Below are 14,904 nucleotides of genomic sequence, written 5' to 3'. Positions count from 1 at the left end.
ATTGGCCAGAGTTGCAGAGCGTGAACCCCTGATTCAAGTAGGCACCAAAGCGAGAATGATCAGGTCCGTGGACATTTGGGCTCCAAACCCTGCCGCGTCGGGAATTGAACCCTGGTCCCGGGCCGACCTCTGCTTGGTGTTTGCGCCGCACAAACTTTGTGCAAAGTCACAACTCTCCAAGGCCTTTGTCTCGAAGTGAGGTTGAAATCACATATTCAATAACATCTCAAAGGCAGTGAAGCAGATTGAGCCCCACAGTAACGACAGAGAAGAGTAAGTTTGCCCACCTTGAAGGTTTATTAACAAATGTGTAAGGTTACAATCTCAAATTGATTCAATTGAATCATAAATCAATAATCACCTGAATACAGCATATGTGAATATAGTCCAGACAAGTCAATTAGCGAATAAAAGAGCAATTCAAAAAGAGAATATGCAAATGTCAAGAAATTCTGTTCCTCTGAAGGGAATCTCCCTAATGCTAATCTAAGGCTATGGGTGAATTGGGGAAATTTAGAAGCTGCAGGTGTCAGCAAATATAGCATCGAATTTGAACTAAATAAATGTAGCGATCAAGAAAATGAGAAATGTAAGTCTATGAGCAGAAATATAAGCAGTTTTGAATCTCAAGAGAAGGAAAGAAATGTCTGCCCCCAAAGGTGGACACAAGCAAGACTAACTAACTGAAGACACATTTACACAGTTTAAACATGAAATTTCATCTACGGAATACATTGCACACATTCTTGCCAAGTAGGAACCAACTAAAATTAAATACCTGCAGTGAGCTAGGTGTCGGACTCCTTCTAGCGGATAGCTCAATGCAAGGTTCTTCCTTCATCCCAGACTTCACAATATCTTTCGAAGGCGTGTCCACCACTGATACCTCCAATCCTATGCATGTGCTGATAATCATTGTCCTGCCAATTAATAGAAATAACCATGACCTCACCCCACAAGCTAACAGAAAATAATTTTAATGAGAATGTGGTGACTGGTGCTTGAAACAGAGGGCCATATTATCAAGAACAACGTTAAAATTATGACCTTTAGCGGCAGGAAACTGCAGCTAAAGTGGCTATAATGGGCTTGAAAATATGCCCTTGTGAATTCCCATAGAAGCCCAGGTTCTGGTGTGAACCTGGGCTTCTATGGAAATTCACAAGGGCATATTATCAAGCCCATCATCGCCACTTTAGCAGCACTTTCCTGCCGCTAAAGAGGCGATAATTTTAACACTGTTCTTGATAATATGCCCCAGAAAGTTATACACACTCACCAAATGCAACGTTGACTGTAAAGTGGAGTTTGTGAACTAGGCCCACTCATATCAGTAACATAACATAAATATATATACCAACTATAGCTAAATCAAAGACATATAAATCACTCTTTTCACCGAATCTAAGTGTAAAATAACGTGCACACCCACATATAAGTAATGGTTAAGCATGTTGCAAGTTAATGTATTATTAAGTTCAAATAAAAGATGATTTATTCTCCAGCTGAAACTGACGCTTTGTAGAAGCTCAGATTCCCATTTGACAGTCTTGGTTTCCTTGCATGTTCATTTATCAAGGTAGTGTCTTGGAGGTTTGCATTGAGGACAGCTCATGACAGCATTTTGTATAATACTTTCCCGTCATTAAAAATATCTTTCTCTATCTGGCGTTTTCAGCTTTTGCAGGGATTACAAGACTGTCAGAGATATTTAGAGTTTGGCAGGCAGCCCCCCAGCCGGTGGTGTGTGAACATCTTCCTACACAATCTCAGCAGAGGACCACTTGCTGCACTATGGATCCTCGTTTACTTGGCGTGGAGTTTCTTTCATGGTGGGAGCACTTTATGCAAAACTATAATGCTGAAATGTCATGCCGTTTTTTTCATTTCAAAAGAAAACCACTGTTTCTAAAATACAACAATTCTATAACGCTGACTAACATGGGAGTTTTCTCTCTGTGAATGAGGATGATTGATGATTTGTCCTGCTTGGGATCTATCGGCCACATGCATCATTGCACCCGTTTGCGATTAATAAAATTCCGAAAATTAAGGAATCGCAATATAGAAATCACAAACTGCAATGCATAAAAAATTCGATTTTTTTTTACGATTCGGTATTTTTCCTTAATTGCGATTCCCAATTTGCGAATCGCAATTAAGGAAAACCCTTCCCATTGATTCCTATGGGCAAAAAGGCCCATAGGAATGAATGGGAAGGCATTCACATTTTGCGAATTTCAAATTGCGATTTTCAAAATGTGAATGCAATTTCAAGGGTGCAGGGGGGGTCCAAAGAACCCCTCCCTGCACCCCTGAAATGTAACTTCAAATGCAATTTACACACACACATGCCCCAAGGGCATGTGTGTGTGTAAATTAAAACTTTCAATAATGCAATTTGTGCATATTTGAACGTTTTCAGTAAATTAGCATGAAGTTCACCTTCATGCTATTTTACCACTTCCAAATTGCGAATTCGCAATTAAAAAATGATCATGCATTGCATTTAAGAAATCTGGTTGCGATTCCTAACATTGCGAAATGCATGATGCATTCCAAATTAGTCAATTACATTCGCAAACGGCCGAAAAGTGAGATTCGCACCGTTTGCAAATACAATTGACTTTGCTGCATGTGGGAGTTAGTGCCTTACATGACGGGGGCAAAAATCAGGACCAGAAGGCTTTCCCTGAAGAAGGTGGGTATTTGCTGTCTAATTAGATTTCCACTTGCTTCAGCCTTCCTGGTTAATTTATGCTTACTTTATGGTTGCTGGCCTGCCTACCATTTACATGTCTTGATCCTGCCTCTAGCTGCCACCTCTCATTGGACTGTGGTGTAGACAGGAGTATAATCACCAGCAACCTTTATGCAGCCTTTCTCAATAAGTCTCTGCCACTGCAGCAGCCTAATGTCCTACAACCTTCCTCAGCCTCCAGGGTATATTATTCTCTACCAAGGACATTTGCTGCACACCATCAGACTTACATGCTTGAGTTGGAGTTAAACATGGGTGAATTTAGCGAATTGGCAATTTGCGAATTTGCGGATTTGCAAATTGGCAATCCGCAAAATTCGCGAATTCGCGCGAATTTGCGGATTTTTTTATTTTTGCTTCTTCGCGGGTGTTCGCGAGGCGCTTTGCAATTTCGCGGGGGGTTGCCTGCTTAATCACTGCCACCCTCTCGTTTTTTATGCCCATCTACCATCAGACCCACTTAGAATGGCGCCGGCAAGCTACCAGCACCATTCTAAAATAGCTAGAAATAGCTTCAACAGGAAGCACTAATAGATAAAGTAAAGCAGGTGCTCCAGTTGAAGGTCAAATTAAGTTACACAATCATTAATCACCCCAAGTTTGGGGTGATTAATGATTGTGTAACTGAATTTGAGCAGCACCTGCTTTACTTTATCTATTAGAGCTTCCTGTTGAAGCTGACTTTTGTAACTATTTTAGAATGGCTCTAGCAGCTTGCCGGCGCCATTCTAAAAGAGTTACAAAAGTCAGCTTGAACTTTTGACCCAATCCGTTCCGTTCGCGGATTTTGCGGGAAATTCGCGAATCTCGCGGATTGCAAATTTACTGAAAATCCGCGAGCGGAACGGATTTTCCGCTCATGCTTAATTGGAGTGCACTCCAGGGTAGGATGGAACTCGGGGGACTCCGTTTTGTCAGTGAAAACATTTACTTTCTGTTTGCACAAACAATTGCTTTTCACCTATGGTTTAATAATAACTGAGTGCTTGGTTATATTTCTTGCTTTTTGCTTCTTTATCAACATTCTGACTATTGCATATGGTATTGAATATTGCCATCTCTCTTTTCGCAGGGCCCCTGCCCTTTTCCTATACCTTTTTATTGTTCCACATAGGTTCTAAACTTACAGGAGAAAGGAAGGCATTTCCTTCCAACACCATCACAACGGGGTTCGAGAAAAATTAGGTAAGTCTATAGCAGGGACACGTTGCCCTTATTCAAAGCTATTCCTCAACCAGTCTCAGTGCATGAATGTTTAGGGTTGTTACCCTGCCCTAGCAACAATGCCATTCATGAAACCAATTGCATTCTGGAGTTCTCTGTGACTTGGATGGGGCTGCTGTAAGGCATCTGCTTACAGTGAAAGACATCGGCAAGAAAAATACCGAATGGCCCCTCTACACCAGGTAAAAACTCCCTGCACATCAGACAGGCATGGCTGGTACAGGTAAGAGCAGGGGGACGGGGCGGGGGGAAGTTGACAGACAATGGGATAGAAAAAATTAAATAAATACATAAATAAAACCACTTACCTTGCGCTCGCCATATCTTCAACTCGACTATGGGCGAAGCACAAGGTTTGTGGTTTTACTAATGTATTTTTTTTCTCCCAAATCTGGTGTCTGTCGATTTCCTCTTGCCTCGCCCCAGCCCCACCCCACTACCACACTGCTCTTACCTGTACCAGCCACACCTGAATTCAGACCATTTAATTTTTGTTCACAGAAAACAAACCTCTGTTTTGGGAGTTTACTTTCTCTCAACAAAAATGTTTGCTGAGTAGGTGCTTTAAATATAGTACCAGCTTTCAGTGCTGTAAAGGGATCCGCCTGGGACTCCGTTTAAATTACACACAGACAGGGTAATGGAAGATGGTTTCAGTAAGCCTAACCACTGGCAACCGCTCTGGTTAGCATTCCAGCCCAGCTACGGCCAGTAGTAGGTGTAACTGCAGGGCGGTGACGTAGGGAGGGGGAGGGGCAGTGTGGGGGGTTGTAATAAATGGATTACGGACTTTAACAGGTAAGTAAACATATAAATAAATAAAACAAATTTCGTTGTGTGCACTGCATCACCAAATGCGATGCAGTGCGCTCAACAAAATTCGTTTTATTTATTTATATGTTTACTTCCCTGTTAAAGTCTGTAATCCATACATTAAAACCCCCCACCCTGCCCCTCCCCCTCCCTAAATCACCGCCCTGCAGTTACACCTACTACCGGCCGTGGCTCTTCCAGCCCATTATTCTTGTGCCCACTATGTCACACCATTTTTAGGTCTCGACCTGCCAATGTGCAAGCGCATTGCAGCTCGAGACATATAGAGTTGGATCACGCAAGCTGACCAAGGGGCTTTGGAAGGCGGATTACACAGAGTGCATGTGCCTGTGCACGCGCTTGCCATTTGTTCCCCGAGCCACCTCGCATCATCGCATCAGACCCGCCACAGCAATGCCGAGAGCTTCAGATTTTAAAGGAATGCTCTCCCCCGCCCCTCTCTGCGCAATGCCAGAGCTTGCCACTTCACTCGCTCCGCAGAATCAGCCCTCCTCCGAAGACTTGTTTTTAATCCTACAACGTATTTGTAGTTGATCTAGAGTCAGCAATGTTTGCTTGGTACATCGCTGCAGCAACACATCTTTAGAAGCTCATCCAGTAGAAGTGCTTTTATTCTTGTTCATTGTATGCTGCTTTCCTTAATAATTCGAGCTGCATTATTAATTATGTATATCATCTCATTGTTTCTGTTCCACTGTTTTCCTTCCATTTTGTTTCACAAATTAGCTTTTCTTTTACCAACTTTGGAGTTGTGTGACACTCCTGTAGATAGGTTGCATGGTGTGATATTTGCATTTACCTTTCGACTAGAGTTATCTTTTTTTAGATGTGTGAAATGCAATATAATTATCGTGGAATGGTTATCCTCTGTTGTCCGCATTTGAACGCTCACTTACAGAACTGATTTGTATTCAAAATGTATGCTCAGTGCAACAGCCTGGCAGGAAATTAACCTTTTCCAGTGAATATGTTCTGCCTGTAGCTTTTTCGATCCTGGAAATAACACCTGATGACTTTGGGTGCCAGTTTGCACAATTTAGACTCTGTGGTACTGATCAGCTCTACCAGTGCTTCTACGTCATTTCTTACTACCACCAGATTTTTGTCTCCACTAAAACATTTTCTTCCTTTTAGGCTTTAACATAATTTGTGTTTCTTCCACAGCCTTTTGGCTCAAAGTGCGACAAGAATCATCATATTACTCGGGGCTTTAAGTGGGATGAAAAAACTGGGTGGGGTCTCTCAAAGGGGCGTGGCGAATGTAATTAAAGGCGTGGCTTGAACATGTAAGTTAAAAATCTGTTGCTCGCATAGTGTGCCGTCCGACTTGTATTTTGCTGATTCTTTCTTTGCATCCAGATATATGATACAGCAAGTAATATCACACCTACAAGAAGTCAGGACAATTGACTTTGTCAATGGTTGTTAGTTGTACACGATAAATAAGCAGCATATATGACTTGTTGTCCTGTGTGTTTCACAATCACTACTCACAGTTCTTTTAGAGTTTCTCTTTTTCTAGTCTGGACTGAGCATGTGCAAGTTTTGCGTTCATTGGTGTGAGACAATCTCTGCATTTTTTGTGTGTCATTGCTTGCAGTCCGAGTGCCGTCACTGTCCGCTTTCTGTTTCATTATCTTCTTAATGAGTGTTTTTTTCCCCAGTATTTTTGTCTTGTATGTCTGTTGTCCATTTTCTGTGTGTCACTGTCTGTACTGTGTTAGGATGTTGTACTTTCTAAGTGTCTGCTGTACTTTGTGGGTTACTATCACTTTATTCAGGCTATGTGTCAATTTATTCATGCTCTGCGTGTCTGCTGTGCACCCTGAGTGTTTTTGTTTATTTGTAGTATATGTTTTTATGTATTTAATGATGAAGAACTTCAACTGGAAACACTGTGCCCCACTAACATGATAGTACATTAGATCTTTGTCGCCAGAAATTGTTGTTTGATATGCAGTGAAAGTGACTGGCTGTGAATGTGATGGTATACATTGAAGGTATATTACGTTTACATGTACTCTGCACCCATTTCATTTAATAATTTCGCAGTGTTACTGCCTTCTCTCATTGTAGAAGTCAATGTGCTCTCAGTTTCATTCTCTGGACAGTGTGTGAGTAAGAATACACACTCTTTGGATGTGATTCGTGTGTGGACACTGTCTACTATCTGTGTAATAACAGTTCTGTTGCTTGTTTTACTTTCATGCAAGAAGGGTGTCCAACGAGGGTTGGAGTCCATGACACCTTTTAAGGATAACCACTATGTCATTTGCATTTATATCAATTAAATGCATATTTCTCATATGTGAATGGCTTGTTTAATTAGCGTGGCCGCGCTGGACTCCCACGCAGTCCCCCCCCTCGTGCAGCACCTCCCTCATTGACTCGAACCGCTTCGTCTTTCCCCTCATTAACAGCCTTGTTCTTTGACTGGCTGTAATGAATGGTTTGTCACACGTGCACAGTGCCTATGGGGTCGTTGCACCTTCCTGCAGGAGCTCAATATAAAACGGTCCATGCCGTCCCCCGTAAACTTCAGTGCGCAGCGGCTTTTCACCGTAGAATGGCAGATTTTGTGAGTGTTTTTGTGCGTGTCGTGTTTACTGCAGAGTGTGTGCAGCGACAATACCATACTTGTATGACAATGGTTCTCTGTTCCAGGCACAGACTTACTTTGACCGCATACAAGGCGGTTTGCAAGAGTTAGGCCATTTTTAATTTAAACCCCTTGGGGACTTATCAGAGCTGCTCCTCCACCCTCTCGCTCCACCCTGCACAAACCACGTCAACCATCTGTCTGCGAGATGAAGGAGTGTTGCACCTTGCCAGTGTGAAAGTTTCTGAATGCCCTGGGAGTTGGTGACTGTTGCTGCTCTAGCACTGTCGCCGTGTACACTGTCACAACAGACGAGAACCGTTTATTTCACGCATTCACCACCTTTGAACAGCTCAACCCACGACAGACTCACTTCAGATGATGATTGTGACAAAACATGGTGGAGTTCTATGCCAGGCTTCACCTCAGGGGCAGTTAGTGTGCTCCTCTGCAATTCTGGCTTTGGACTTTCCTCATCATCTACTGCTTGCTCATTCACACCCCTGCCCCCCTTTTCTATGTTACTCTTCCAACCAACCCCAAATCCACCCCTCAACCCCAAATCCACCCTCCAACTCCACCCTCCAACTCAACCCTCCAACACCAACCTCCAACACTAACTCCACCCTTCAACTCCACCATCACCCTCCCACCCTCTAACTCCACCCTCCAACCCCACCCTGAAATCCACCCTCCAACTCCACCCTCAAACTCCACCCTCCAACTCCACCCTCCAACACCACTCTCCAACACCACCCTCCAACACCAACTCCACCCTCCAACTCAAACTCCACCCTCCGAATCCACCCTCCAACTCCACCCTCCAACCCCACCCTCCAACTCCACCCTCCAACTCCACCCTCCAACACCAACCTCCAACACCAACTCCACCCTCCATCTCCACCCTCCAACTCCACCCTCCAACCCCACCCTCAAATCCACCCTCCAACTCCACCCTCCAACTCCACCCTCCAACTCTACCCTTCAACACCACTCTCCAACACCACCCTCCAACATGATCTCCACCCTCCAACTCAAACTCCACCATCTGAATTCACCCTCCAAATCCACCCTGGACTCCACCCTCCAACACCAACCTCCAACACCACCCTCCAACTCCAACTCCACCCTCCAACTCCAATTCCACCCTACAAATCAAACTCCACCCTCCAAATCCACCCTCCAACTCCATCCTCCAACTCCACCCTCCAACTCCACATCCACCCTCCAACTCCACCCTCCAACTCCAACCTCCAACTCCAATTCCAACCTCAAACTCCAAACCCACCCTCCAACTTCACCCTACAACCCCACCCTCCAACTCCAACTCCAACTCCACCCTCCAACTCCACCCTCCAAATCCAACTCCACCCTCAAACCCCAAATCCACCCTCCAACCCCAACTCCACCCTCCAACCCCACCCTCCAACTCCAACTCCACCCTCCAACACCAACTCTACCCTCCAACTCCACCTGCCAACTCCGAATCCACCCTCCAACCCCAAATCCACGCCCCAACCCCAAATCCACCCTCCAACTCCATCCTCCAACCCCACCCTCCAACTCCAAATCCACCCTCCAACCCTAAATCCACCCTCCAACCCCAAATCCACACTCCAACCCCAAATCCTCCCTTCAACCCCACCCTCCAATACAAAATCCACCCTCCAACACCAACACCAACACCAACTCCACCCTCCAACTCCACCCTCTATCTATCACCCTCCTCCTCAATATACCACTCTACTGCCCTCACTCTACCGCCCTCACTCTACCACTCTACCGCCCTCACTCTACCACTCTACCGCCCTCACTCACTCTACCACCATCACTCACTCTACCGCCTTCTCTAATTCCCTGTTCACTTCTTTTCTCCCGTACCGATCTGCTGCTCTCTTCCACCGCCTCCTTCTCTAGCTCCCTGTTATCTTCTCTTCTCCTGTGCCGATCTGCTGTTCTTTTCATCCCGCCTCCTTCTGTAACTCCCGGTTCTCTTCTCCTGTGCCGATCTGCTGTTCTCTTCCAACTTGCCTCCTTCTTTAACTCCCTGGTCTCTTCTCCTTTGCTGATCTGCAGCTCTCATCCACCCCGCATTCTTCTCTAGCTCCCTGTTCTCTTCTCTTCTCCTGTGCTGATCTGCTGCTCTCATCCACCCCACCTCCTTCTTTAACTCCCTAGTCTCTTCTCTTCTCCTGTGCTGAACTGCTGTTATCTTCCACCCGCCTCCTTCTTTAACTCCATGTAACCTTCTCCTGTGCTGACCTGCTGCTCTCGTCCACTCCAACTCCTTCTTTAACTCCGTTCGCTTCTCTTCTCCTGTGCTGATCTGCTGTTCTCTTTCACACTGCCTCCTTCCCTAACTCCCTGTTCTCTTCTCCTGTGCTGATATGTTGTTCTCTTCCACCCGCTTCCTTCCTTAACTCCCTGTTCTCTTCACCGGTGCTGATCTGCTGATCTCTTCCACCCCGCATCATTCTTTAACTCTGTTTTTTACTCATGTGCAGATCTGCTGTTCCCTTCCAATACCTCCTTCTCTAACTCATTGTTCTCTTCTCCCATGCTGATCTGCTGTTCTCTTCCTCCCGCTTCATACTCTAACTCCCTGTTCTCTTCTCATGTGATGATCTGTTCCTCTCTTCCACCCAACTCCTTCTCTAAATCCCTGTTCTCTTCTTTCTCCTGTGCTGATCTGCTGCTCTCTTCCACCCCACCTCCTTCTTTAACTCCCTGTTCTCTTTTGCTGTGCTGATCTGCTGCTCTCTTCCACCGCCTCCTTCTTTAAATACATGTTCTCTTCTCCTGTGCTGATCTGCTGTTCTCTTCCACCCACCTCCTTCTCTAACTCCCTGTTCACTTCTCTTCTCCAGAGCTGATCTGCTGCTCTCTTCAACACGCCTCCTTCTCTACCTCCCTGTTTTCTTCTGCTGTGCTAATCTGCTGCTGTCTCCCACCCCACCTCCTTCTTTAACTCCCTGTTCTCTTCTGCTATGCTGATCTGCTGCCTCTTCCACCCACCTCCTTCTCTAACTCCCTGTTCTCTTCTCTTCTCCTGTGCTGATCTACCTCATTCTATCTATCTATCTATCGATCGCCCTCACTCTATCTATCGCCCTCACTCTATCTATCACCCTCACTCTATCTATCGCCCTCACTCTATTGCCCTCAGTCTGTCGCACTCACTCTATTGCCCTCACGCTATCGTCCTCACTTTATCACCCTCACTCTATCACCCTCACTCTATTGCTCTCACGCTATTGCACGCACTCTATCGTATGTACTCTATCGCACGCACTCTATCGCCCTCACTTTATCGGCCTCACTCTATCGGCCTCACTCTAGCTATCGCCCTCACTCTAGCTATCGCCCTCCCTCTAGCTATCGCCCTCACTCTATCTATGGCCCTCAGTCTATCTATCTGTCAATCTATATATCTATCTATCTATCGCCCTCACTCTATCTATCCGTCTATCTATCTCCCTCACTCTGTCTATCTATCTATCGCCCTCACTCTGTCTATCTATCTATCGCCGTCACTCTGTCTATCTATCTCCGTCACTCTATTAATCTATGTATCGCCCTCAACTCTATCTTTCACACTAGATCTATATATCGCACCACCACTGCATCACTCAAGGGCACCACAGCATCACTCAGAGGCACCACAACATCACTATGCGCTACCACAGCATCACTGAACGCCACAGCATCACTCGCCGCCACCACAACATCTCTCCACGCCACCACAGCATCAATCAGTACAACAATTCAACAACAACTGGTTCAAATATGTTCTCTCAATGTTTCAAGCTTTATTACAAATGTCACAAAAATATGTTAATATTTCACTACAGTTCTTAGATTTTCGTCACAATAAAATACACTGCACATAATCTTCACAAAAGGTATTTAGAAAAGTTTAAGCTATTGCCATTATAAATTACAATAACTTTTATTTAAGTATTAATTATTTTAAAAGATATAAGCCGTTTTTATTAGTAATATCAATACATCTAAGTCACGTAAATACAACACATATTGCATTACAAATGCTATGTGTCACATTTGCAAAAGTTAAAAGTATTGGCATTGTAAATGACAAAGCTATTAATTTCACTATTTTCGACACCAACACATAAATATAAAATGTGTGATTTACAAGATCAATAGCTCAAACTTTCCTAATGCGAGACCTATTGCATTGCAAATGCTTGTTGTCTCAACCTGTGCACATCAGTTTGACCCTGCTTCAATAGGAACAGTCCAGGCTTACCTGCTTGGTCAAGTCTGCCATGAATCAGAACACAAGCACCTAAGACCAGTTTCACCCTGATTGGGGCTCTTCAATGGGGTGCAGCTTGGTTCCATTGGCACTGAGTCCACTTAGGGCATCACATTGAAGTATGTAGCAGTGGCCAAGGCTATTCCCAGACGTGGGTCTCATGCTCACTAGGCCACTGGAGCCAAGCTACATTTGAATGAAGAGGCTCAATGAGAGTTTTACTGGTCCTGGGTTGCTTGTGTTCCATTTTTTTAAGGAGTGATGATCTACACCATTATTGATGTATGGCATGATGTATAGTTGCAGCGACAAAGCTTTTTTCTAATCGAGGATTCTAGATAGACGACGATGTCCTCAAAACACCAGAGACTTGGGGCCACATATGAAAAAATACTTTAAACTGCAGAACGGTCGCTAAGGGGATTGGCTGATACACAAAAGCCATTCGCAAACCCAAAATTGTGGTGCGACCAATTTTCAAATAGGAAATCACTCTTTGCAACTTGCAAACAATATGTTAATCTTATTCACAAATAGCGAATGGTCCCAAAATTGAGCTTTTGCAAATGCAATTTAGCACGAATTTGGAACAAGGGGTAAATGTGTGGAGTATATAAACTGATCCAGAATGTATTAGGGATTACCATAATAGATGTTCCTCACCTTACCATTCGGTGGATGCAAATATTGACTGTCCAGCGGAGGAGGAGACAGAGACAAGAGGGAATTTTTAGAGGTAGGCAGACCCTCTTTCAACAAACTGAGAAAGAAATATATGAGAAATACAGGATAAGTAGCACTGTGATATTGGAGATTATTTCACTCCTACGCCCACATCTTGAAAGCAGGAGCCTGAGCAGTAATTCAATGCCTACTCATGTACAGATGTGGTGCTCACTACACCTATTACCCTCTGGCAGTTACCAGGGTGCGATTGCAATAGCAGGAGTGGTGTCACAAAGTGCACGTCCATGGTTCTCCTCTGCATTCCTAGATGCCATGCCAATCTACATTCACCAACACATATACCTTCCCAGGAAATGCATAGTACCAAATTAGAGTTTTATAGAATTGCTAAATTTCCCCGTGTCATAGGGTGTATAGATGGTAAACATGTGCCCATCCCACTTCGAAGCCCAACAGGTTTTATTCGAAGACAGTTTTAGTAGTGTATGCAATATGCATTACTGGAAGGGAAAGAACCAAGGAGTCAATAGATTTTCAACAGAAGTGGTATTATTTACCAAGAAGCAACAGGAAAATCTCACATGACAATACAGTTAAGACAGCACTGTACAGAGTGGATCATGTGACAACCCAGTGACACTTGGTGCAAGGTGCTATGTACAATTGGTGATAGTGAATGTGCAAGTGCTAAAAACAGCAGCGTGGACGGCGCATGAAGCAAATTATTTACATCAAGTAATGGCTTCTCAAAACAAGTTGTAATTACTTAAAATACAATTATTTAAATAGAAGCACAAAACGTGGTATCATTCAAGCTGTACAGTCGACGGCGTTTCGATCCCCTTTAACTCGGGATCGTCATCAGGACAGGGTTGTCGATGGGAACAGTGCTGTGGGCAAGAAGGGGCAGATTGAGCGGGAGAACATGGTTCGAAACGGAAGGAGGGGAGAGGAAAAAGGGGGGGGGGAGTGAGGCAAGTGGATTGGTGATTGGGTAACCTGCAGGATAGTGAAAGTCAAGGTGTGTATGAGGTGTAATGGCAGTGGTGGCCGGACCGGGATTAGTCAGGTGTAAATAGGGGGTGACTAAAGTATAGTACAAGTATTAAAAGGGCGGATGAAGTTCCAAGGGCTAATTTACATGTGACCAAGTGCTATAGTGTGACAATTGGGTAACTGCGGTGAGACAGGTGATTGAAAGTGACGGGTGTAAAGATAGATAAACACTTACAATAATACCCAGGATATTGAATATGGGTATAAGAAGTCCAGGTGGTCGCTCAAAGTCAAGGACTGTGGGGAGGCAAGGATATGCAATGGTCAATTACAAATTAGGAAGAATGGATACAGACCTAGTTATCTGGAGCGGTCAATTTACCTGATCGAAGAATTATTTGATCAGCGGCGGGACTTGCTATGCCTGAGGGAAAAAGGGGGAGTGGGAATGAGTATGCGCCGATAGCGTAAGTAGACGAGAAAAGGTCTACAGTAGGAACGCTATGGTCCTTAGGCACAGGGTCTTACCTGACTTAAGCAGGGCGGCAGACGGCAATCAAGGCTCATCTTGCCCCCAGCCCTTCACTTCCTGATTTAGTTGCCGGTCTCTCCCAGACACAGGTAGCTGCAGCATTCACTGCTTGGAAACCGAACCTCCAGATGAGCCTTGATTGCCGTCTGCCGCCCTGCTTAAGTCAGGTAAGACCCTGTGCCTAAGGACCATAGCGTTCCTACTGTAGACCTTTTCTCGTCTACTTACGCTATCGGCGCATACTCATTCCCACTCCCCCTTTTTCCCTCAGGCATAGCAAGTCCCGCCGCTGATCAAATAATTCTTCGATCAGATAAATTGACCGCTCCAGATAACTAGGTCTGTATCCATTCTTCCTAATTTGTAATTGACCATTGCATATCCTTGCCTCCCCACAGTCCTTGACTTTGAGCGACCACCTGGACTTCTTATACCCATATTCAATATCCTGGGTATTATTGTAAGTGTTTACCTATCTTTACACCCGTCACTTTCAATCACCTGTCTCACCGCAGTTACCCAATTGTCACACTATAGCACTTGGTCACATGTAAATTAGCCCTTGGAACTTCATCCGCCCTTTTAATACTTGTACTATACTTTAGTCACCCCCTATTTACACCTGACTAATCCCGGTCCGGCCACCACTGCCATTACACCTCATACACACCTTGACTTTCACTATCCTGCAGGTTACCCAATCACCAATCCACTTGCCTCACTCCCCCTCCCCTTTTTCCTCTCCCCTCCTTCCGTTTCGAACCATGTTCTCCCGCTCAATCTGCCCCTTCTTGCCCACAGCACTGTTCCCATCGACAACCCTGTCCTGATGACGATCCCGAGTTAAAGGGGATCGAAACGCCGTCGACTGTACAGCTTGAATGATACGACGCATACCACGTTTTGTGCTTCTATTTAAATAATTGTATTTTAAGTAATTACAACTTGTTTTGAGAAGCCATTACTTGATGTAAATAATTTGCTTCATGCGC

The sequence above is a fragment of the Lissotriton vulgaris genome, chromosome 5 (assembly GCF_964263255.1).
Source record: "Lissotriton vulgaris chromosome 5, aLisVul1.2, whole genome shotgun sequence".
In the NCBI taxonomy this organism is placed as follows: Eukaryota; Metazoa; Chordata; class Amphibia; order Caudata; family Salamandridae; genus Lissotriton; species Lissotriton vulgaris.
The sequence above is the reverse complement of the archived record's forward strand: the minus strand, read 5'-3'. Positions refer to the sequence as shown.